Here is a 26,591-nt window from a genome sequence, read left to right as displayed (position 1 = left end):
GCTTGGGAAACGGAGTGATCAGTAGTCTAATGACTCGAAATCTAGACCTAAACGGTGCCGACTCCTGCATTACGCACAATAATTTGATCCCTAGCACCAAACAAGAGCCCTTGACAGATTATAACATTAAATTCTGGACAGAGAATTTTTGTGTGTGTCTGATGCCTAGACCATTTTTATTGAAGCTGGGGATTTATAATGTAAGTAACTTACACTGCTTTTGATAAGTATCGCTTTCAAATCGGATTATAATTTGCAAAGTCGCACAATGTTCAGGGTAAGACCATGTCAGACAGCAAGATAAAGATTCAAAGAGACTCCACCGCGCATTAGCTCTGGGGAGGAGCCAGGTTACTGGGAGGCAGTGTCGAAGAACAAGCATGAGTGTAAAGGACACCGGTGACAAAGGTGAATTCTGCTTTTTAATTCAGGCTGAGACAAAGAGGAGATTTATCAGACGTCCCAAGATGATGCCACAGACAGACAGGGATGTTTGTGCGACATGCAGCTGTTCCCAGTTGCTTGTGGTTTTCTGGCTCAGATCCGATCATCTGCCTTTCTGGGCTGCTCTCATTCAGATCCCCAAAATCTCTCCCCCTTCCTTGAAATGGGTGAAAGACTACTGCATTCACCTCTGTGCCAGGAACCATCCTTCTGGCTTTTTTATTGTCTTTTTTGTACTGTATGTCTCCAGTCAAAAAAAGCAGGCTGCTAGGAATCTGTGGGTATGCTGGATATCACAAACAACTATCTGTAGTGAGTGGGCCCAAAGGTTCCCCTGAACAGGACACTCACTCACCATTGCTAGGAGAGTCTCGCTGGCTTCACAGAGAAGCAGGAATTTAAGACAGGGAAACAGACAACTATTCTGTGCCCCTCCTGCGTGTGGTTCATCACAGAGACGTCGACAGGGTGAGTCAGCCACAAGCTGCTGCTGCGTCATCTTTGCAGTCAACTGGGGTAGCAGCCCAAGGAGAAGCGTAGACACCAAGAAACTCCTAATCAGCTTGTCGTGGGGGATGGGAGGAGAGAAAGTGTCATTTGCCCCTGAGTTAAACCAAGGCTGTGTTATTCCAGGAGCGAGTGAAAGCCCTTCCAAAGGAGCGGCACTCTCCCCCCTCAGGCATCCCTTCCTGCTAATCCTCTCTCTGTTCCATCTGTGCCCTTTGCCTGAATGGCAACACCCAGACTGTTCAAGGGACATCAGCTACAATGCTCATGCATCTCAAACGAAGGCTGCACATGCACAAGGACATTAGTGACAACCTCACATCTTGGGGCTGACTGACTACCTATAGCACTGAGTGTATCACTTGCTGTCATTTCAGGATGTCATAGGAACACAAGGACCTCCGAGGTCATCAAGTCCAGTCCCATCCTATTGCAGGCAACAGATCAAATGTGCTGGGTTCAAGTCCCAACTCTGCCACAGACTTTGTGGGAGACCTTGGGCAAGTAACTTAACCCAGTAGTTCTCAGCCAGGGGTATGCATCCCCCTGAGCGTAGACACAGTCTTCCAGGGGATACATCAACTAATCTTGATATTTGCCTAGTTTTACAACAGGCTACATGAAAAGCGCTAGCAAAGTCAATACAAACTAAAATTTCATAGAGACAATGACTTGTTTATACTGCTCTCTATATTATATCTCAATCTGGTGGGGGGGGTGCAATTTAATTTTTACCATATAATTATAAACGAGAATGTAAGCACATTTTCAGTAATAGTGTGCTGTGACACTTTTGTATTTTTATGTCTGATTTTGTAAGCAAGTAGTTTTTAAGTTAGGTGGAACTTGGGATACACAAGACAAATCCACCTCTTGAAAAAGGTACAGTAGTCTGAAAAGGCTGAGAACTACTGACTTAACCTCTCTGTGCCTCGGTTCCCTATCTGTAAAATGGGGATAGTGATAATTCCTTTCTTTCACCTATGTCTGTCTATTTTATATTGTAAGCTCTTCAGGGCATCTGTGTACACAGCTCCTATCACGATGGGACCCTGTTCCTTTATGGCTGTGTCAGTGAGTGAGTGTGGTTGTGGGGGAGGGTGAGCGCACAACGTTATTGAGGGAAATTTTGTTTTAAAACTAGAAGTAGGCATTTAGCTGTGCATGCAGGTAGACCAATCATCCTCTCTCTTGTCAGAGACAGTCACCAGTCCAGCTCCAGATTTGCAAAGAGAAGTTTTCGTTTTCACCTGCAGGACAGAGCACCTGACAAGAACTGGAGGGTGGTTCTTCCATTAATTATGCCCAAATTCAGTCCAAAATATGGCCAACAGTGTTTTCTACAAGTCCAGAGATTGTTTCTGAGCAACATAACATGTAGATTTCAGGCTATTCTATTACCCCAGTGGATGCTGATATCTAGGACAGGGAGACTTACGGAATTCACCACTACATCAGGCAGCATCTTGATCAGCTCTTCTAGGAAGAGTAGGTTATTCTAGACTAGCAGGACACACAGGTAAGGCATTTCTGGACTCTCAGACTAAGTGGATGTACTCAGAGGATTTGGATTTGAATGAGCTTTCCCTGCATTTCAGCCTGGAAGAGATCTGTCCTCCTTGATCCTGACTCTGCCTTCCAGTTTCCTCTGTGTCCCTGGACAATTCACTCAACCTCTCTGAATCCCATATCCCCATGTCACCCGTAAGGGGAGCAAGAGTCTGTGGCAGCATGAGAGAGGGGTACAGAAGATCAGGGCCTCTGCTCGTGATTCATCCCTCTCTGGGAGGCAGAGGCAGACCCTTAATCTATGGTGTGGAGCCTTCAGAAGGGGCACTCTGAGGAGAGGAGAGATCAGGAAGCAGCTGCCGTCTGTGCAGAACACTGTCGTTATCCATGCTGATATCACAGTGGAGTTAATTCTGTCCCTACCAGCATTAACCCCCACTTGCACCTGGAGAGGGTGGGTTTGCTTACAGCCCGGCTCCTTGCTCCAGCAGGAGGGGAAAGGCTGGGCATCACCAGCACTGCTGAGTCATTGCTTCTTTTCTCTGCATATCCTGGGTACCATGAGATGTGGACACAACACCCTCTGCCTCCTCCATGATTTCCCAAGACCTCCATCTGATGTAGGAAGCAACAGTCCCAGAGGGTCACCTGACAGTTTCCTGGGTTTCCTCTGTCCTTTACCATGTGGGGGCAGGGTGTCCCAGGATGGCCCATGCTCCCTGTCTCCATCATGGAGACACTAAGCCTTACTTTCGGGGGTGCTGTGAGGAGGCTTAGTTAGCTAATAATGAATACTTAGCACTCTGTAAACATTGTCAGGCTGCCCCTGAAGGGAATGAAAGGCTCTGGCTATCTGGAAAGCAGAGGGAACCATTCTTAGAAAACTCCCACAGCCTCTTTGACGGATGTGCAGTGTGACATGGCACCTGGGAAACTGGAACCATTTTTTCCTTTAAGTCTCTGGTGTAGAGAAACAAAGTCACATAACTAATTAAAACCACAAGCCGGCTACGGCACCGCTGAAAAGCGCAAAGCACGTTGTGCATAGGTATAGGATTTGCTGATGAACAATATAGCTGGCAATCAAGCACTACATATCTTTCCACAGCCTGTGTGTTCGCGCACGTAGGGGTGGGCAGGTGGAGAGGGGTGCATATGGGGCAGAGAGAGGTGGGGGGAGGATGTATGTTGCCTTTTGACAGTATTGCATCTGGATTAAGGTAGCAGCCAGAGGGCCTACTCAGGTCAGGCCTCCATTGTACCGAGTGCTGTAAGAGCAGAGCAAGACACTCTACCATGAAGAGTATACAATATTTAAAGAAACAAGAGCCAAATTTGCTCTGCCATGCCAGCATTAGTTCTTCCTGTTTAATTCTAGGTTTCTCTTCTTAGATTGTAAGCACCTAGTGGCATGGACCATGCACCCTCTCTCTCTCATCTAACTACAGTATTTATATAGCATTGATCACCACAGTAACTCTTCTCTCCACAGCACCAAGTATCTTGTCAGTGCTCAAGAACTAAAGAGACTCATCACAACACTGAAGCCAGGAGATCAACCCATCACCTGGTGAGAGGTAATTAGGCATTATAATCTCACCAAAGGATTTTTATAGCATATTTAGATAGGGCGTATAGCAGGCTATGACCCTGAGCCAGCCTCTCCCAGAAGGCCCTTTAAATTACCCCCAAACAGCTCCTACACAGACTGGCAACAAAGCCTCTCCAATGCACAGAACGTTAAATGAAATGTTCAGCAACCAAACTATCTTTCTCCCCTAGCACTTCCCCCGCCCCCGCCCCGCGGTGGAGTTCACACACAGTCTTCTCTGCAGTCTGAAGGTAGAGTCCAAGTAATTCAGCCTCACTCACATACCAGCACGCCTCTTCCATCAAGCATCAACTCTGCTATGAGGGAAGAGGCAGATTATATGCTGGCCTCCTTTCCAGAATTTGCCCTGATTGGCTAAGAGCCCTGCCCCCACCCAGTTCTACAAGGCTGGTTGTCCTGGGCCTAAGGAGAACAGCATATGGGGAGGATTTCCAGAAACCAACTGTTTATCACTTCTCTCCCTCTCAACAGCTCTCTCTCATTCCCTGGGTCTTCTGCAGAACTGGAATGGAGTAGCCTCATCCCAAAGACATCCCCATGTGGCCTTAAAGTGCCAATATACGTCATTACAAGGCCCCAACCTGCCCCACTGGACTCAGAGGGTGTTTTACCATTGACTTCAATGGGAGCAGGACTAAGGACATAGGTCAGAAGCGTCTCAAAGTGATTTACTATGCCCTGGTAGGAATTCTCTCTCTGATGTGTGCACCAGAACTCTGTTCGAGTTTAGCAAAGGAAGTGAAGAACACTGTATCCAAATGCAGCTGCAGACAAATTCTACATAGGTAAAATGTTAATATCCCAAGTGAAATATCCAAAGTCAGATCAGGGCTAGTATTCCTATTCTTACAAGAAGTGCCATGGGATCTGTAAAAATCATGAGTGGTCAGAATGACTTGAGTTTTACCTCTCATCCTCTCATCTTTTCATACAGTCCTTTCCCTCTCTGCTGAGACCACCAGTAGAATTGCCGGTTCGGGCAGAGTTTGTGACATCGACAGACCTGCCTGCATTAAGCTAGACTGACACTGCAAACTCATTTCACATAGTCTGATGATATCTTCATAGCTTAAGTGACACTCGGTCACGGACAACCCAGGTAGCTGCATTTAACCCAATGACCTGAAAGTGACAAGTAACTGTATTCCATTAACAATCCCCAAGGCCACTCAATACCACCCTGCACAATTTCAGCGGGAACCATGAACCCCTCTGTAACCAAGCCTGTCCATATGCACTGACCTAAGGGAAGCTGGCTAAAAAAATACCCCACAAGTGATATCCCAACAGAGATAGAAAAACAAAATAAAACTGAATGAAGAAGGAAGGAGCGTAACAAGATCCTCATTTCATGTGTACAAGCTGAACTTAGATTTACTGTCAGCAGTTAACTGGTTCTGTACAGCAGCCACTTATGTGTAACTGATAGGTAGTAAAAAGAATTATTTGATGATTATCCCATTGCCTTTCCATTACTGGCCTGACCTGATAAGAAGCAGCTCCCCTATCCATCAAAGCTGTGACCGCTCTTACTGAACTCATTTTTCAGACCACTATCAGCCAGCCTTGGCTATTTTTACTCCCAGATTTATAGGACAAATTCAGCCCCTAAATTCAATTTTCTTTGACGAAAGCTTTTCACAAGTTTCTCCCCGGCACCCTTTGTTTTCTGTGAATTATGTGTTATCTTCTCTGTCCCAGATATAAGTCCCAGACAGTTATCTGCAGGGAGATCATATTGCTTACCTACTCCTTTTTTTAAAAAACCATTGAACTGCTTCAGCAATAATTATTTTCATCCAAACCTCATTTTAACGTTTAGGAAATTTGTGAACCAGGAGAAATCTGTGCTTTTGTGGGCATGGTTATTTTATCTCGTCATTGGACCTTGGATCAGATTCTGATCTCACTTACTCTAGTGTGCATCTTAATTTCAGTGAGGCCACTTGTAAAAGCTAGTGCTCACCATTGCTCTGTATTATTAGTATTATTATTTCAGCTATACAGTAGCAAGCAGAGACCTAGATCTGAGTCCCATTGTGCAAATACAATCTCACTGTAGAAGAGCAACTCACCGGCCAACATGTTCCTTTGTGGCTGGGCATGGCATAGCAGGCTCCTTCCCTGGCACCTCCTGATGACTGCTACTCCAGACCTGCACCAGACTGTTTCTTCTCATGACTCAGCCTTCTGGCCAGGTCACTTAAAGTTCCCCCTCAGATCGCTTCTGGGAGAACAGAAAGTCCCACCCACAAATAGCTAATTGGCCTTGTGTCAGGTCTTCAGTCCCTGACTCTGGGATCAAGGGTCCTTCCACCCCTTTCCTCAAAGCTCCATGATCTTGCCATCTTCCCAGGCCTCAAACCCTCTCAAGGTTCACTCTTCTTTCAGGACAGAGGCTCATAAGGCACGTCAGTGGAGTCCCCCCCCCACAAATCCCCACTGAAAATATAAACTTAAACCACTTCTGTTCTCCTTGGGCTTGAAATTTCATCCCTCTCAAGTTTTTGCTATGCTCTATTCCTCAGTTGAATGACAACTCCCAGGGCTGCCTCACCTGGAGTCTTGCCCTTATTTCAGGGCTTACTACAGCTGCTGCCCCCCACCCCATGGCTCTCTCTAGTTCTCCTTCCACCTCAGTCTCAACAAGCCCTTCACTGGAGCAGCACTCCCGACCTCCTTCCTCTCCCCTGGAGCTTTCCCCTTCACCACTGAGCTCTCTCTTTGTAGACCTTCTTGACCTCTCTCAGGTCTGTCCAAAAATTGCAATTAAGCCACCAAAATCAGGATCAGCTGGGAGATAGCTCCTGCATCAAAGGCAAAGCTGAGCTTGACTCCTCCTAGCCAGCCTGTGACATTAGACAAAACAACACGGACAAAGGGTAGTAGAGGAAACCAAAGCACAGAAAGAATTAACTTGCCCAAAGTGACAGTAGTTCAGAGCCCTTATTCACTGATTCCCTATTCACTAGATCAAAATGTTACGCATGCTGCAAAGACATAGATTCAGGTTTGCATCTCAGAGTGCGTTTAGTCACATCACAACACAAAACCAGAGGATCTGAAATAAAGCCTATTCTGACCAAATGTCAGAGTAACATTTGGAAAAGAGCTGGCTAAGGGGAGATATGATTGAGGTCTATAAAATCATGACTGGCATAGAGAAAGTAGATAAGGAAGTGTTGTTTACTACTTCTCATAACACAACAACTAGGGATCACCAAATGAAATTAATAGGCAGCAGGTTTAAAACAAATAAAAGGAAGTATTTCTTCACACAACACACAGTCAACCTGTGGAACTCCTTCCTAGAGAATGTTGTCAAGGTCAAGACCATGACTGGATTCAAAAAAGAACTAGATACATTCATGGAGGATAGATCCATCAGTGGCTATTAGCTAGGATGGGCTGGAATGGTGTCCCTAGCCTCTGTTTGCCAGAAGCTGGGAATGGACAGTAGGGGATGGATCACTTGATGATTCCCTGTTCTGTTCATTCCCTTTGGGGCACCTGACACTGGCCACTGTCAGAAGACAGGATACTGGGCTAGATGGACCTTTGGTCTGACTCAGTGTGGCCATTCTTATGTTCTGAGAACAAAATAGCTGCTGGACTGTGCACATAGGGGAAATGTACAGAACACAAAGACACTACAGTGACAGATTTTTTTGTTATCAATCTGTCTGAGGCATCAGGTGATCAGGTTGAGGCCGCAGGATTGTTAGGAGAGGAGATGAAGGAGCACACCAAATGACTACGTTTTAAAGCTTTATTAAGAAAATAACAGGGGTCAGTGCTGGGTGCTCCCCATGTTACTTAGGAGGAAGGAAGAAAGCGTTCGTGCCCCAAGCCCTAACCCACTTTCATACTCACACATGCACAACCCAAGGCTGAACAAGCCTGGGTGTAATGTGCGAAGACGAGGGGCAAGAGTGGACAAGAGTTCTGTCCTGTGCATGGGCCGTCCAGGGTTCACTGTTGATCTCCAACTTGCTTCAGCTCTTGGGAGGGCTTCAAGCCCAGGGTTCTTCTGGGGGTGTTTTGTTCAGGGACCTTTGTCCCCCGTGCTCTTTCTACCAGTCCCAACTGTCTTTCTGTGGCTTCCTCAACTTTTCCAAAACACACTGGCTTCAGGGACATGAGACTGTTGTTTTCTAACTCAGGGCAGGTCCATACTTACCGCGCGGGTCGACGCGGTGAGTTCGACTTCTCGGAGTTCGAACTATCGCGTCTAATCAAGACACGATAGTTCGAACTCCCCACGCGCTCCGGTCGACTCCGGAACTCCTCCACTGCGAACGGCGGTGGCGGAGTCGACCTTGGAGCCGCGGAGTTCGACCCCGCCGCGTCTGGACGGGTAAGTCAGTCGAACTAAGGTAGTTCGACTTCAGCTACGCTATTCGCGTAGCTGAAGTCATGTACCTTAGTTCGACCCCCCCCCGCGTAGTGTAGACCAGGCCTCACAGACCTTCGCTGTTTTACTAGCTTGCTGCCCCTGCAGTTTTGTTCAGTTCAGTTCTTTTTCTTTTTCTTTTCTCACAGTTGGTTGGAATTGAGATACGAGCTCCCGGATTTTTAGAGAGTTTGTTTGTGTGCATTGGCCTTCAGCAGCTGGAGTCATCTTCTTCTTATCTTCGGACCTACCTGGAGCACCGAGTTAACCCATTCCTTTCTCCCTTCCTCCCTCTACAGCCTCTCGTAACCTGCAAAGGACCCTTTCACTCCACACTCACACCTTCAACCCTTCCCACAATACACTCCACTACATATACAAGTGCTAGCCACATACAATGCTGAACTGCTTACCCAGGGGTCCCTCTGAGGCAGGGGAGCAGTGATATTGTGATGCTACAAGGATAAGGCTCAATACGGAACAGATCTCTGTATTCAAATCTCTCCCCTCACACCCAGAAATCTGAAGACCTTGGATTTGAGGTGCTCATCTCTGCTAACCACATATTGGATTATTAAACTATATTACTTCCATCATTTGTGCTATTTATTCATGTTGTGCCTTTCACTCAGCTCAGGTGGTACAGCTAGATTGGTCTCTTTCATATAAGCCTGTCATAGGTCTCACCCCCACTTAGAGCTGTTGGGTTCCAATATGGGGACCTGCATGGACTCCCCTAAACTAAAATCCTAGTTTAGACCTGGTAAAAGCTCCCACCACCCAATAATGTACGTGTATTGGGACACAGTCCTTCCCCAAAATCCTTGGGGATCCCAAGAGCCCCAAATCCATGGAGTTCTTACACCTAGGAGAAATAAACCATTCCCCCCTGCTTCCTCCCCCCTCCCTTTTCCTAGGAGAGATATCGGGATCCAACTACAGAGGGATGCCTTCTTCCTCCCCTTTCCCTGAGAATTCACCCAAGGAAAGATCAACCAAGTCCTTAACAGAAAAGATTTATTAAAGAATAAAAAAAATAAACTCTCTCTGTAATACCAAGATGGAACAATACACAGGGTCTAAACTTATCAATCTCTGGAGAGAATTCCCCCTCCCTTCTTTCTCAGTAAAAGCAATAACAGTACAGAATTAAAGAAATTCTATAGCAAAACACAGAATTGCAAATACAGAAATAAAAGTATAAGAATACTAGTTCCTTGCTAATACTCACTAGCCTGAATAGAAGAATTTATTGCAGAAACCTGGGAGGACTTGATTAAGATGTCTGGACTCCCTTAACTCCCAAGAGAGACTCTCTAACACAAAGAACAGAAAAAAAACCTTCCCTCCACAGAGATTTGAAAATCTCTTGTCCCTGATTGGTCCTCTGGTTAGGTGTTCACAGGTACTGCTTGTTAACCCTTTACAGGTAGAAAAAAACCTTAACCCTTAACTAACTGTTTATGACAAAGCCCCACATGGTATGGGAGATTAGCGTGGCTAAGCACACTGAGCTAGAAATCTGTGGAATACTAATTTCTGGTCCTCATTGGTCAACTCAATCTGCAGGCTGTTATTTAACAATAGCCCCCAAATGTCTCAAGAATTGCTACCAAGACAATATTAAATTGGCTACGGTCCTGTTCTTCTTGCTGTTCTTAGCAGGGAACAGAGTTGGGACTCAAACATATGCTTAGATGCTGTAGCTTTGTCTGTATTGAGCTTTTTTCATGTAACCCTTCTGCCAGGGTGTGTCAGCAGCAACAAGGGCAGGATAAATATCTACTGGCTCCTCTTAACATTATAAAACAGAAACAGCTCACGGCCCACTCAGAAATCTGGGGAAATTAAACATGACCCCGAGTACCTCTAAGAGACAATACTTTGCGGGCACTGAGTATAACAAATGAAAATTTATTAAAAGGGGGAGGGAACTCAGCATTAATGTGAGCAACCACTGCCACAATGGTTTAAAAATATGCAAACCCCCACCCCACAGAATCTTGGGCATTGTCCTTTGCCTCAGTTTCCCCACCTTGCTGTATGAATGTCTGACAGACATAGATCCCTTTAACACCCCACTGCTCTTCCCCTCTGCTACCTTCCACTCACCGTTGATTGTCTGAAGTCAGGGAACACCCAGGATTCAGGGGTATATTCTGGTGGATTCAGCTCAGACCCCTGAAGCGGGGGTGGGTCAATCAGTCCCACTAGAGGGGACAGAGCACCATACCCAGGAGGCGTGTGAGTTACATGAGCATCTCTGAGGGCAGCGCTTGGAATGGTAGGAGGCAGGGTTGAATAAGTGAGTGGGAGGTACAGTCTATACCAGTGGTGGGCAATCTGCGGCCCACAGGCCCACAGGCAGGCCGCGAGACAGTTTGTTTACATTGACCATTACAGGCACAGCCACTTGCAGCTCCCAGTGGCCACAGTTCGCCGTTCCTGGCCAATAGGAGCCGTGGGCGGCTGTACCTGCAAACAGTCAATGTAAACACTGTCTCATGGCCCGCCAGCGGATTACCCTGACGGGCCATGTGCAGCCCACGGGCCACAGGTTGTCCACCACTGGTCTATACTGATCTGGGAATAGTAAGAATTGTGCACACACTGAACACAGTAGGCTTATACAGACTGCCTCCCAGGCTTGATCTGAAAATCCTCTAGTCTCAATCCCCCTCAAACCCAATAATGGAGCTTCTGACCAGTCACTGCATTTCCCATTGGTTGCCACACTAGGGCTCTGTTGGGTTTTGAGAAGCTCTGAAAATTACAGGTAAAATAAATGGGAAAGTGTGAACAGGAGAAGGAAATCTGGAGGTGTTAAAAAAGCAGACCAGCCAGGGAAGAGCTGCACAGGGTGCACACGCTGCCTATTGAACACGAACGCACAAAGGAGTTACAACCTTTTGCAAGGGAAGGCAAGGAGCCTGGGGTTTGCTGCTAGCAATCCACCTCAGGCTTTACTTTTCACTCACCTGGCTTCCTGTTAAGTGTAATCCAACAGGCCATTTCCTGTATCAAGTAGCACTAAGTTTGAAGCTCCCCGCTGGAGGGCATTCCAGGAACTATGTGGGAGAGGCAGCCTTGGGCTGGTGCAAAGCCCAAGGGGAGGTGGTTTGTTCTGTGCTTATTCATCTACCAGGGACCTCTGCAGCTCAAGGCACAGCCCTCTAGTGCACAGAATGATCCAGGTGCAGGACTGTCCCGGCTATTTCCCCTTCCACTCCTACAGACTGCCCCTGCCTGCCTGAGAACCGGCATACAGGCCCCCAGGGCAGCGGAGATGTGCTCTACAGCCCCTTTGCAGCACCCAAGCTACTGCCAAATGGCCTCTGGGCTATGTGAAATCAAGTCTCATTCTCCATTGCCCTGCATCTTGTGCTTACACTTCCCCCTTGCAAAGTGCATGTAAAGTGCTACTAGCTCAGAATGGAAGTGTGTGCGCGCGCCCACTTTGTACTGGTGCCAGCGACTGCCCAAGCTGCAGGGCAGTGGAGAATCAGGCCCCTATTTCAGCAATACAGGTTCAGGTCTGAAGAGCTAAGCAGGACATGAATCAGTTCTCCATGGGATTCCCCCTCACATTTTGCCATTGATATGGTGCCGTGGTTAAAAAAAAAAACAAGCTCTCCGAAGGGTGCGCATTGTGCCTGCAAGGGTGGGATTTAATTCCTTTGGCTCAGGATTTTCAAATTAGTTTGTTCCAGGCATTTTACTGCTTAGCAGCAGCTTGTGTCCTGATTATAAATATCAGAAATCAAATCGGGGATGTTTCTAAGAGAGCAAAGCTCTATAAAAAATTATGCCTAATAATTTTCTACTGTAACCACATCTCTTGCACTTTCCGAGTAACCCAGAATTTAATACAGTTTAAATAATGTATGTGGTGGCAGTGAGCGGTAATCTCCAAGCAGAAGAGAGCACTGTTTCAATGACACACATTATTCCAAGCGATTGCTCGCTGGTACTGTGGCATATTATCACATCATGAGCTCGGAGCACCAGATGGACCTTAGGATCCTGTCCCTGCATGGGGCTTACTTTAAAAGCTGCTTGAAGGTTCTATGTGGGGTTTCCCCTCATCCGTGACAGTTTGGCAGGGGCAAAAGGCCATTTTGATGAGTGAACCTCAAAAGCAGCTGGGTTTAGAATCCTAGGAGGACCCTTACTGGAGATCTCCAAGAACCTTAACTAATTGCCCACAAGAAATGTTCTCAGGGAAAATGACTTCCCAGCAGCATCAAGTGTCCCTCCTCCCTCCCATGTGTTTTTCTCAGCATTCAGTCTGGTGCTGCTAGCGCTCATCTGGCCTGCTGTGTACTTCCCAGGTATCTTCCTCCAGCTCTCTTCCACTGCTTCTTTGGGCCCCTCCAATGCCACTCTCCAGCCTGTGTGCCAAGCCCCACTAGTGCTCTCAGACTCTCTGGTATTTCTGCCTTCCCTGCAACGGCCCTATTATTCATTATTATGTCTTGTACTGTGGTAGCACCTCAGAGCCCAGGACTCTGTTCTGCTCAGCCCTGTATAAATGAAAAGACAGTCCCTGCGCTCTCTCCATGCCAACCCCCAGTCTCTCCTCCTGCTCCCATCTCATCCTCACTCAGCACTCACTGCTCTCCCCATCTTCTCTTTCCCAGCATTGCGCTGGAAGGCCTTATCCAGTCTAGTTTCTAACATCTCCCTGGGGAGACTGCTCCTCAAGAGAATTCCTCTGGCTGCTAGGAAGATTTCCTATAATAGTCAGCCTACCTCTGAGGAACAAGAAGCTGGATGGCCCCCCAGAGTGCCTGGGGAGATTGTTTTAGCCCTCGCAGAATAATAAGTCTCTGCATTCCAGTGAGGGAGACTGACCCATCTCCTTTCCCCCCTGTGGATATGTTGCCATTGGCTAAAGATGTACATAGATTGTATCAGAAGTAACGACAAGAGCCTACAGACCCTGGACCAGAGAAATCACTGAGGTGCTTTGGGGGGAGACGGTTGGGAGAGGTCCAGGTACTCTCCACGCCAAATTTATACATTGAGAGTGAGAACAACAGTATAACAGATATAGCCAGAGGGGGGCGGTTAGGTATAAGGAAGAGGGGGGGGGGGAACGGATACTAGACCGACAGGTCATACTGGTAGTACTGTGTCCCTACCAAGTTGGGTGAAAAGGGTGAGAGGAGCCAAACAGCAAAAATTAGGATGTTTGTTCACCAATGCGAGAAGCTTAGGTAACAAAATGGAGGAACTAGAGCTCCTGGTCCGAGAATTGAAACCGGATATCGTAGGAATAACCGAAACATGGTGGAACGGTAGCCATGACTGGAGTACAGGTATGGAAGGGTATGTGCTGTTTAGGAAAGACCGATACAAAGGTAAAGGTGGGGGAGTAGCATTGTATGTCAATAATGAGGTGAAAAGTAACGAAATAACTAGCAATGCAATGGATAATACGGAGTCTGTTTGGGCAATGGTCACATTGGGGAAGAAAACTACTAGAGCGTCCCCTGGGATAGTGATTGGGGTGTGCTATAGACCACCGGGATCTAGCCTGGATATGGATAGAGAGCTCTTTAATGTTTTTAAGGAGGTAAATACTAATAGGAACTGTATGATCATGGGAGATTTTAGCTTCCCGGATATAGATTGGGAAACAAATGCTAGTAATAATAATAGGGCTCAGCTTTTCCTAGACGTGATAGTTGATTAATTCCTTCATCAAGTAGTTGCTGAACCGACGAGGGGGGATGCCATTTTAGATCTGATTTTGGTAAGTAACAAGGACCTTGTTGAGGAAATAGTTGTAGGGGACAACCTTGGCTCGAGTGATCATGAGCTAATTCGTTTCAAAATAAATGGAAGGATAAACAAAATTGCATCTGAGACTAAGGTTTACGATTTCAAAAGGGCTAACTTTACTAAATTAAGGCAACTATGTAGGGAAGTGGATTGGACTAACATATTTAGGGATCTAAAGGCGGAAGACGCCTGGGGTTATTTCAGGTTGAAGTTGCAGGAGCTGTCAGAGGCATGTATCCCGAGAAAGGGAAAACGGTTCGTAGGTAGCAGTTTTAGACCGAGCTGGATGAGCAAGCGTTTTAGAGGAGTGATTAAGAAAAAACAGAAAGAGTGGAAAATGGGAGGGATCAGCAAAGAAACCTATCTTATTGAGGTCAGAGGGTGTAGGGAAGCAGTGAGAAAGGCAAAGAGCCGGGTGGAGATGGACCTAGTGAAGGGGATTAAAACCAATAGCAAAAGGTTTTTTAGCCATATAAATAGGAAGAAAACCAAGAAGGAAGAAGTGGGACCACTTAAAACTTTAAACGGAGTGGAGATTAGGGATAATCTTGGCATGGCACAATATCTGAACGAATATTTTGCCTCGGTCTTTAATGAGGCTAATGAAGGGCTAAGGAATAGTGATAGAGGGACTGATGGGAATGAAGATATGGGGGTAGACATTACAGTATCTGAGGTGGAAGCCAAACCTGAACAGCTTAACGGAAGTAAATTGGGGGGCCCGGATAATCTTCATCCTAGAATATTAAGGGAATTGGCGAGTGAACTTGCAAGCCCGTTAGTGATGATTTTTAATAAATCTCTAAACTCGGGGGTTGTACCGTTTGACTGGAGATTAGCTAATATTGTTCCTATATTCAAGAAGAGGAAAAAAAGTGACCCAGGTAACTACAGGCCTGTTAGTTTAACATCTGTAGTATGCAAAGTCATGGAAAAAATTTTAAAGGAGAGAGTGGTTACGGAACTTGAGGCCAATGGCAATTAGGACAAATTACAGCATGGTTTTACGAAAGATAGATCGTGCCAAACCAACCTGATCTCCTTCTTTGAGAAAGTAACAGATTTTTTAGACAAGGGAAATGCGGTGGATCTAATATATCTTGATTTCAGTAAGGCGTTTGATACGGTACCGCATGAGGAATTACTGGTTAAATTGGAAAAGATGGGGATCGAAATGAAAATCCAGAGGTGGATAAGGAGCTGGTTAAAGGGGAGACTGCAGAGGGTCGTATTGAAGGGTGATCTGTCGGGTTGGAGGGGGGTTACCAGTGGAGTTCCTCAAGGTTTGGTTTTGGGTCCGATTTTATTCAATCTATTTATCGCTGACCTCGGAACCAAAAGTAGGAGTGGGCTGATAAAGTTTGTGGATGACACAAAGTTGGGAGGTATTGCCAATTCAGAAAATGATCGGGATATCCTCCAGGGAGATTTGGATGACCTTGTAAACTGGAGTATTAGTAATAGGATGAAATACAATAGTGAAAAGTGTAAGGTTATGCATTTAGGGATGACTAACAAGAATTTTAGTTATAAGCTGGGGACGCACCAGTTGGAAGTAACGGAGGAGGAGAAGGACCTAGGAGTCCTGGTTGATCGTAGGATGACTATGAGTAGGCAATGTGATGTGGCCGCTAAAAAAGCTAATGCGGTCTTGGGATGCATTAGGCGAGGTATTTCTAGTAGAGATAAGGAGGTGCTAGTCCCGTTATATAAGGCGTTGGTGAGACCTCATTTGGAGTATTGTGTGCAGTTTTGGTTTCCCATGTTTAAGAAGGATGAATTCAAACTGGAACGGGTACAAAGAAGGGCCACTAGAATGATCCGAGGAATGGAAAGCCTGTCGTATGAAAGGAGACTTGAGGAGCTCGGTTTGTTTTCCTTAACCAAAAGAAGAATAAGAGGAGATATAATTGCACTCTTTAAATATATCAGAGGGATAAATACCAGGGAAGGAGAGGAATTATTTCAGCTCAGTGCTAATGTGGACACGAGGACAAACGGATATAAATTGTCAGTCAGGAAATTTAGGCTTGAAATTAGACGAAGGTTTCTAACCATCAGAGGAGTGCAATTCTGGAACAGCCTACCGAGGGAAACAGTGTGGGCGAAGGACCTCCATGACTTGAAGATTAAGCTGGGTAAGTTTATGGAGGGGATGGTATGATAGGATAACGGGCTTAGTCAATAGGTCAATAACATGCCACAATGGTAATTAGTATGAAGGGTCAATGATAGGATATTGTTAGCCTTTTTCCAGAGGGTCTGGCTGGAGAGTCTTGCCCGCATGCTCGGGGTTCAGCTGATCGCCATATTTGGGGTCGGGAAGGAATTTTCCTCCAGGATAGATTGGCAGTGGCCCTGGAGGTTTTTCGCCTTCCTCCGAAGCATGGGGCAGGGGTCGCTTGCTGGTGGAGTATCTGCTACTAGCAGTCTTTAAATCATGATTTGGAGCATTCAACAGCAGAGTCAAGGGAGAGAATTATTTCAGGAGTGGGTGGATCGGCTTATGTGGCCTGCATCTTGCAGGAGGTCAGACTAGATGATCATAATGGTCCCTTCTGATCTTGAATTCTATGATTCTATGATTCTATGATCATTAAAAACATTAAAGCCCTATTGGACCAAAGTAAGCATGTCTATTTTTATAGTATTAAGAGTATTGCTTATCATTTGTATTGTGGTAACACTCTGTGCAGATCGGGCCCCATTGTGCTAGGTGCTGTATATATGGGATCCCTTGGTGGCATCCACACAGCTTGACATAAATAAGCTTCAGCCACTCAAAGTGGGTCTTATTCATTAAAGTCCTGATCTCAGCCCCAGTGCTGAGCCCAGACAGCCAGGCTCTGCACTGGGGGTTTCCTCTGGGGCAGGACAGGCACACAATTTTCTGTCAGACCACAGAACTTCAGTGGCTGCTATTCCACTGCTGTCTCTGCAGTGTTTCTACACCCCCTATACAGAAGGAAATGACCTACAGTGATCCCACTGTGACATACCGGGGCACAATCCAGACTAGTGGGGGGCTGCATCACCCCAGCCTTGGGTGCCTTGCTGTAGTAGCTCCAACCTGGGCTTCTCACAAACCACAACCTGAGCATCTCTGTGTAACTGCAGATTGCCAGCTACTGGCTCTCACCAGCCTTAGTTATACTGCAGGGTGATCCTAATACTACCCTTCTCTCCACCCCCAGTCCAGGATCTTCCTCCAGAAATGTATGTCCTGTACTGCCCAGCACTCTCCTGGACAGTACAAATATATTAATTCTGTTTTCCTTTAAGGGAATAATGTGCCAGTTTATTACCCAAACACTTCAGTTTAAAACACACTGAATTAGATAAAACAATAAAGCAAGTTTATTAACTACAGAGAGATAGATTTTAAGTGAGTACCGGTAATGAGGCATAATAGTCAGACATGAGTGCAAGAAAAAGAAAGGTAAAACACTTACTAGTATCTACTTAAGAAATTATCTGAGTTGCAAAGCAAACTTTCTCACTACATGCTCCTGCAGATTACTGACCAAGCTTTTAGGTCAAAAACCCTCCCCTCAGAGTCCAACAACTGTTTCCTTGCCTTTTCTCAAGGATGAATGAGGTGGGCAGGAAGAGACAATGGGGTTCCTTGGGGTGTTCATCCCCCCTTTTTGGACAGTTTCATTGTTAAATGGCAGAGGGCCAAGAACTGATCCCTGCAGAACCCCACTGGAAACACATCTGCTCAATGATGATTCCCCATTTACAATTCCACTTTGAGATCTATCATTTAGCCAGTTTTTAATCCATTACACATATGCCATGTTAATTTTACATCATTCTAGTTTTTCATCAAAATGTTGTGCAGTACCAAGTCAACCACCTTATAAACGTATAACCATATTACATCAACACTATTACCTTTATCAACCAAACTTGTCATCTCATATAAAAAAAAATATCAGGTGTGGCAGAGCTCTGACCTTGCCCCCGTGGGTCCTGCGCTTCTAGGTGGTTTATGCTAGCCTCAGTGGCTCACTGCAACCCTCCACATAGCCCTTCTCTCTCTAGGACCAGGGTTACAGTCTACTGAGCCCTTTTCATCATAGGCCAGCAAGGAGGTTGGTGAGAGAACTCCCACAGTCTCTGTTGTCCCTGGGGGCTTATTTCAGAACAGTTTAGCCTCCTGTCCTGACAGGGGCCTGACTTCCCCTCCCAGGAGATGTTCCTGTAGTGGTGGGTTGGGGGGAACCCGGACCCACCCTCTACTCCAAGTTCCAGCCCAGGGACCCTAATGGTAGCAGCTGTTGGCAGCCAACCTTTCACTGCCAGAGTTGCTATATTTCCCTAGGCCACTTCCCCACAGCTCTCCTGCTTCTCCCTTCTTCACCCTTTCCTTAGGGCTCCTTTAACGATGGTTTGAGGGTGTCTTCATTAACCAGCCCTTCAGCCGCACTTCCTCTCCCCTGGCTCCCTGGCTCTCCTCTGCCTTACTGGAGTGAGCCCTTTTTATAGTATCAGAGGGGCCTTAATTAGAGTCAGGTGGTCACATTAACTGAATGGCCTCACCTGACTCTTTGCAGGTTAATTAGAGTCAGGTGTTCTCATTAGCCTGGAGCAGCCCCTGCTCTGGTCAGTCAGGGAACAGAAAACTGTTAATCCAGTGGCCAGTATATATGCCTTCTGCTATTCTGCTGTACCCAACTGGCCTGGGTCTATCACACAGGTTAGTTTGACAGGAGCTATTTTCCATAAACCCATGCTGGTTTGCATTAATTACATTATCCTCCTTTAATTCTTGATTAATTGTGTCCTGTATCAGTCGCTCCATTATCTTGCCTAGGATAGATGTCAGGCTGACATCATCCCATTAGGGTTAGGGCTTTAACCTACATTTTTCATTGTTAAAGAATGTAGGGCTCACTGAAGGTACCTGACTGACATCCCCAGAGAACAAAGTCCACTGTATATCCATAGCTGCAGTGCAGGCATCAGCAGCACTGTCTTGGCAATGCACCTCATCTGTGGGGCTGGCTCTAATAGGTGAGAAGGTAGTTCAGTGCTAAATACTCATTCAATCCTTGCCAACAGAGAAGTTAACTGTGATATGGACACCCACCCACGGGGAACAGGACTGAGCTATTCAGCTCATTTCAGACAGGCCGCTAAGAAGTCATGAGAGGCTAACAACTTTCAGCTAATATGCACACAGCTCAACTCTGCACCAGTGACCTAGAGATGAAAGGCTCTGGCCCCCATTAGCCACCTCCTGAGCTCTCCAGTCTTTTCATGGTGATGATTTGCAGATTTATGTCATCTTAATAAACATCTCCCTTCAGTGCGCTCCCTTCCTTACTCCCTGTGGTCTGGGTGTCCTTTCTTGCTTTCTCCAGCAAAGCGGAGCAGTCAGGAATTGTCGCTTTAATTACATTTTATTTGCTGAGGTTAACAATATGTCAGCCCTTAGGTGCCGTTCGGGTAGGATCTAAAAACATCTCCCCCACCCCCTCATAGCACTGCTTCACTGTCTGTGTGAGGAGCTGCCCCAGCCCACTGCCGCACCCAGAGTCTCTTACCCAAGCAACTTTTACTTCTCAGACATAAGCAAAATACGTGCACAGTTGCTCCGCCTACCCTGGGCTACAGCTCCCAGGCAATTTCCCCCTTGGCCTCTTCAGTCCCTCCTGCTTCAGGGCTCATTGCCAGGTTCTCCCGCACTCTGTTAATTAAGCACTGCCTCCCAGCGCTCTCTCCCTGGAGACCCTTTTCCCACTACCTCCCCTCCCAGCAGGGGACTCTGGCAACCTCTCCCTGAGAATTCCTGCTGCGCCTGCTCCCTAAGCATCCCCCTTCCTTGCTGACAGCCGGGCCGTTGATCGCCCCAGGTGCTGATCCTGTGAATTGGCCAACTGAGAGTACCTGTTCTAGCACCGGGCAGCTAAACCTGCTTCCTTGCAAGGGGCCAGCCATCCTGTGACAGCCCTTTCTTCTGTATCCCATTGACAAGTGTGTGGCCTTCATGTTCAGCCTCCACGTGGGTAAATATTACTAGTATTGGTTCTCTGAAAATCTATAGCCAGGGATGAGGAGGGGGCCTCTGTTTCTCGCTCACTCTCTCTTCCCACAGTACTCTTCATACGTCACTGCTTTCTGCAAGCTCTTTCCTACTTCCCCACATGCCACAAAAATTTACCGACTATTAACCTTGAAAACATGCCCCCTTCCACCTCTCGTCTTTTTTTAGAACAATTCGCTGAGCCTTGCATCCATCTCACTGGGCTGACTTTGCTGGCTGAGGTTAATTTCTGCAGGGACACTGTGAGAGTTCTGATCCTTCCCTTACAGCTGAGACGGAGATGATGCTTTTGTGAACTGGGGCCCCGTTTTCTTCCTTCTCTTCCCTTTGCAGGACACTACTAATTCGCACAGCCTTCTTAGAAATGATTGTGTGTATGTGGTGGGGAGAGGGGGTGGAAATCAGGCCACTGCGGGATGCTGCCAAACATGGTGTTCATGATACGGTGGGTAGCATTCTTCCTCCCAAGTCATTATTAAACCAGTGCCTCGGCCTGGATTTTATGGCACTGTGCTGTTAGGCTGTCAGTTTTCAGATGAGATGACTTTGGTCCTGACCAGCTGTGGTCCTCAAAGATCCATGGCACTCTTTGCCAAAACATAGGTTAGTCCCAGTCTCCTGGCCGGATTCCCAGTGGAGTCAGCAGAGGCTGCCTAGCAACATTCCCCCAGAACTTGCAATGAAATACACACTTTTTCTTCATTTGTTCCTCTAACTCGGCTTGTCTTGAACTAGTGATCTCAAAGGAGAGGACTATATGGGCATATTGGGCTTATGCTGCCAGCCATCTAGCCCCCTCCAGGGCAGTGTTTCTTGTTTTCTTTTGACTTCCATAAGAGAGAGAGAGAGATCTATGGTAGCCAGCACTTATGAGTCAATGGTTCCTTCCACCCCATCCCCAGAACTCTAAGCGTCAGCCACAGGCGACATGCCTGGGAGCAGTGTTCTTGGAACATGGTATATGAGTGCATGCATCTTCTAGCTAAGCAATTCCAGCGATCAGAAGAAGGGCCATCCATCCGCTAAACGCAGCAGTGGGTGACACGTGCTAAAAAAAAAGGCCAGTAGCTGTAACTGGGAACTGAGCCGGGCACTGAAATTAGGTGTCGGAAGGCTACGCTGGGATGGATGATGCATATGCAGCGCTGCCTGTACAGCTACGTTACGTCAGAGTCATGGTGTAAAAGACCCAGTTGGGTTTGGGGGGGGTCTTCACACAGATGTGTGGGCGCTCTTCTCCCAGGCGCTCGCTTTCCCAGTTGAATTTAGCGCTGTTGGAAGGTGCCCAGTGGACAGTACTGGAGGCTAAAGTCCTCTGCTCACAGAACAGTTAGCACATGCTTCCCACTACGGTGCCCCTCTGCATATCAGAAAGCTGGTCTATATTGGGCCTGTGTGTTGACACTTTCTTACGGGGAACCTTTTAGCCTCGATTAGGATGGCGCTTTTATGACCTGGATCCTTGTCTGCCAGCGATCTGTCTGTCTGCAGGGCTTGTCTGCCACTCTCCCCACCAAAGCCAGCATTCTCTTCAGCTGGGATCCTCCGCGGGGCTCGAGGCAACGATACCGTGGGAAGCATCAGCTCCTCTGGGCCTGCGTCTTTGACCCAGCAGCCTGACCTGCCTAGAGGGGTTTCCTTGGAGTCGAGGGAAGCAGGTGATGATGCTATAGAGAGCAGTTGCCTCTCTGCCCCCGCTCTCGCCACACCTTCAACACACGTTGATCCTCAAACATGCGGAGCGGAGGGATTCTCTTGAGGCCAGGGGATGTAGGAAGTCAGCTCCCTCCGTCCCACTGGATCAGGCTTCCCACCTCTTGTGGAAGCAAAGACGACAATCCAGACCTAAATATTTTCTGCATGGCTCAAAATATATTGCCACTTGCCCTTGACAGCCTGGCCTTGATGACCTGTGAGCACCGTTGGGCATATGTCTATCACAGCTCCTAGGCTTTTGCTGTCTTGTGGAGGGGAGGGGCAGCTGTTGCAAACAGACTGCATTTAATATTGCTGTTTCTCTAGTAATGAGACAGCCACACTAATAATCATGTTCTTCCAGCCCCAGCGACAGCTTATGCTGTGAGAATTAAAGTGCATAGTGTCCCGTGTGCTCCCCCATCCGTCATGTCGCAGTCTTGAGTGATTCATGTCTGTCTGCATTTACAGGAGTCAGAGTAGAGCCTGCCCCACCCCCTCCTGATTTTTCACACTTGCTGTCTGGTCACCCTAGCTGCAGGCCAAGGGTTTGAATCACAATGGTATATGTGCCCATATGAGCAAGCATGACACGCTCCCATGGGCTGTCGGTGTTCTGGGAGAAGGTCGCTGGGGCGGATGGCTGGAGGTGCGGGGAGGAACATTCTTACAATAGGCTGCTTCTGAGTCACTGAAGTCAGTAGCAATTTAATATTAATAATAGCCAGCTCTTATATGCAGTGTTGTTGCCGTGTCAGCCCCTGGATATTACACAGGCAAGGTGGGCGAAGTAGTATCTTTTATTGGACCTAGTTCTGTTCGAAAGCTTGTCTCTCTCACCAACAGAGGTGGGTCCATTAAAAGATATTCCCTCACCCACCTTGCAGGGCGGGCTCCGGGTTTTCTGCCGCCACAAGCAGCAAAAAAAAAAAAAAGCTGTGGCAGTGCGATCCCGTTGCTCCACTCTTCGGCGGCAATTTGGTGGCAGGTCCTTCACTGTGAGAGGGACTGAGGGACCTGCTGACGAATTGCCGCCAAAGACCTGGACGTGCCACCCCAATAGTGGCCAGAGGGCCGCCCCTTGGTATTGGCCACCCCAAGCACCTGCTTCTTTGTCCCTCTAGCTTTTATACAGCACTTTTCATCAGTAGATCTCCCATTGGCATCAATGTAACTGTCCCTCTGGGAGTAGAGAGACAAGGTGGGTGAGGGAATAGCTTCTATTGGCCCAGCTTTTGTTGGTGACAGACAAGCTTTCGAGCTGACATTAAAGCATTTCCTGGCTCGCAGACTCACTGCTGCCTGGAAAATGAGAATACTAATGATATCCTACATTCATGTAGCACCTGAATCACAGAGCACTGTACAAGCTTGACGTCTGTGGGAGCAACTTCACCAGCTACGGCAATACAAGCCTCTAACCTCCTGTACCAATAGGCAAATATTCCTAAATTCAGGGGACGCCCTAAGTATTATCCCAATTCAAATATAAGCCTCCTCCTTTCAATTTTTCTGGACTAGTGCTCCTCCCTAGGCCACCTCCTTACCTGGAACTGTCTTCTTGGGGTAACCTCCCCTTCATCAACTCGGAGAGGCTACGACCTTCTCAGATACCCAGGCAGCAGCCAGTTGGGCTGCTCATCACTCCTTCCCATTTTGTGGGAAGCAGCCAATAGGCTCATCTGTCCCTTAAATTCTAGCATGGATCTGAAGGTATTAACCTCTCATCTTATTAGATTGTAAACTCTTCGGGCCAGGGACTGCCTCTATGTGTTTGTACAGCACCTAGCACAATGGAGCCCCATTCTTGGTTGGCCTCCAGGCACTATCATAATAAATATAATAAATAATAATAAAGCATCAGTGGAACCAGGAAACATTTTTTCCCTAGTCCCACAACTGCTGCCTTTTAGAGCCGTGGGACTGAGGCAACCAAGAATTCACAGAGTCTCTGGCTAGGTGCCCAACGCATTCATTCAGGAAGCTGGGCAGGCTTCACCATGTGATGACCCTTGTCTGAATATGGGGTAAGTTGGCTTCTGAAAAAGACTGAATTTGAGAGGGGACCAGGCCAGATAGCTACTCAATGACAATGATGGGGAATAAAGGCAACTGTGTTGTTACTCAAAAACCAGCACCACACAAGGGATGATTGGCTTGCATCAAGTGGCAAATATTATATATATGTAACCCCTCTGCCAGGCTGAATTGATAGCAGCAAGGGCCGGATTCAATATATAGGGGTCCCTTCCCCACAACATAATGCAAACCAGCTCGAGCCCCCACCCAGTGACCTGGGAAAATCTTACACACACTCCTGGGCGCCTCAAGGAGGCAATACTTCCCCTCTCGCAAGCACAGACTCTTGGTATAACAGAAAAGGTTCAATTACATAAGATAAACAACAAGCATTAAATTGGGAAAATACCTCAACTAGAGTTCACAGGTCAAACTGTGAGCAAAGACCCACCCCAGCAAATTGGGCTGTGTCCTTCTCTCTGGGCCCTTGAGTCCAGCAACCCCCAAATCACCCACAGTCCCACAATCCAAAAGTCTCTGTCCCGGGTCAGTGCAGCCCCAGAGTTCAAGAGTCCCTCTGCAGAAGTCCCCCTCCCAGCCTGGGTAGAAAGGGGCACCTTACGTGGTTCGGGGCCAACTGCCCTGCCTCTTCGTGGGGTTCTGCTTCCACTAGTCGTCCCCGCAAACAACTCAGCTCCGCTTGCTCTGTGGGCTGCTCTGCTCTGCCAGCTGCTCTGGCCCACCAGCTGTCCTGTGATCTGCTCCGGCCGTCCTCGCGAGCTGCTTGGCTCCACTCACCCAGGGCTGCACAAACTGCTCCACTCCACTCTGCCAGCTGCTCTGCTCCACAGTATTGCTTCAGGCTCCCCCACTCATTGGCACAGTACTCAGTGCTCTCAGCTCAGCAAGTCCAGCTCTTCAGTGATTCCAGCTCATAGTAGGGGAGCCCCAGTGCCAGTGAATTCAGCTCAGTAACCTGTATCTAGATTCTTAAGGGAATCAAAAATTAACTCTGACATTCCACAGTGGAGAGAGACATAGGTAGAACTGGTGCTTCTGGCTCACACAAGGCGCTTATAGCACCAAGTACAGATATCTGTCCCCAGCCTCTCTCCTTTCAATGGGTTTTGGAACCCATGTCCCTTGTCTAGCAAGTGCTATTTAGTTGATAATGAAACCCTCTATCATAAGACAGTTTTGTAGTTCCTCATTTACTTAATCAGGGTGACAACATTTCATTCCTCCTGCCCCAATAACAACGAAATTGGGGGTCCCACAGCTGTGAAAATAACCATCCCATGCTGCTTTGCGGTATGCTAAGTGGGGTGGGAGTGCCAAATGCAAATAACTGAAATACCAATGCAAACACTTGAAACTTCTTTCCGCACTCCCCATAATTTACCACCAGATGTCAGGGTGGGGCTCATCCTGACTCTGCTTACATCTATCTATCTATCTATATATATTAAACAACACAGGGTGAGTATCCTCAGCCCCCATCCAAGGGCTCCCCCCCCCATAATGCTCAGTACAAATGCTACCCAGGACCAGCACTACACGATACTGGCTCAGAGGAAGGAATGCCTCCTCCATTTGCTTGGGCAAGATTGTTGAGGCGCATGAACCCTGCCGGCCTGGTGTCCCCAGAGACTGAAGTCCTCTATTGCTCTACAGATCAGGCTGAGCAGAGGCAAGCAGAGTGCAGCTTCTTGCCGGTGCGCCACAGCCTTGAGCCGGGGGACCGCTGCTCAGGGTGAGAGGATAGTTTTCTCCCAACAGCCTGTTCAGTCCTTGATCTCTTTTGTGAGACTGTCAACAAGGGCACCTCATGCAAAGGTATTTTTTTATGAGGACACCTGTCCACTAATTCCATTCATGTAGGTGACAGAACAGCCGTGAAATGGTTATAGCTTTGTCACCGCTACCCATCTAGCCTGGACTGAAACAGTTAAGTTAGGGTCAAAATCTGCTCTCAGTTACACAGGTGCAACCACCATTGGCTTCCGTGGGAGCATATACCCATGTAACTGAGAGTAGGGTTTCCTCTATAGGGCAACCTGCGTGCCAGTCCTGGCCACCCACTGTTCCTCCAAAGCCTGCCATTTACTGAAAGCCCCATCTCCCTCCCTGGAGTAGCCTGGATCTGCTCTGCAAATCTTTCATGCAAGAATTGACCGGCTGAAGCCTGGGAAGTCACGCGGCCTGGTAGGATGTATTAGCCCTGCAAATAATCCACAGAAAGAGCCCAAACGAGCCTGAGAACTCCCACAGGACTGTAAATGTGGTGTGATTTGCTGTCTCCCCCAGGAGAGCATGCTAATCATTGGCTGTAGCAGCTGTATGTGATTAATTTAAGTAATTTAGCACCCTGCGATTCACACTGACACGGAGATCGATGATTTGGATGTTTCCTGCATTATTACTATCATTACAATTACCTCCCACAGACACTTGCGCTCATGTTAACGAACCAGAGGCCATTAGCTTCCCCGTCCACCACCTCTACATACTGTGAAGCTGTAAAAGGGCTCTTCCTCAGTGACCAGATCTCATTGGCTGTAACACACAGGCAG

At 47.4% G+C, this 26,591-nt stretch overlaps 1 long non-coding RNA gene across 2 annotated transcripts; it reads left to right on the top strand.

The window, feature by feature from the left end:
- Nucleotides 1-26,591, top strand: LOC123362526. 2 transcript variants are annotated; one of them, XR_006576472.1, is made up of 3 exons: nt 1-200; nt 3,953-4,037; nt 26,466-26,591. It is a non-coding gene; the product is annotated as an uncharacterized LOC123362526 (long non-coding RNA). The 2 variants fall into 2 exon arrangements; XR_006576473.1 differs by lacking the exon at nt 26,466-26,591 and adding an exon at nt 8,615-8,963.

The sequence above is a fragment of the Mauremys mutica genome, chromosome 2 (assembly GCF_020497125.1).
Source record: "Mauremys mutica isolate MM-2020 ecotype Southern chromosome 2, ASM2049712v1, whole genome shotgun sequence".
In the NCBI taxonomy this organism is placed as follows: domain Eukaryota; kingdom Metazoa; phylum Chordata; order Testudines; family Geoemydidae; genus Mauremys; species Mauremys mutica.
The sequence above is the reverse complement of the archived record's forward strand: the minus strand, read 5'-3'. Positions and strand labels throughout refer to the sequence as shown.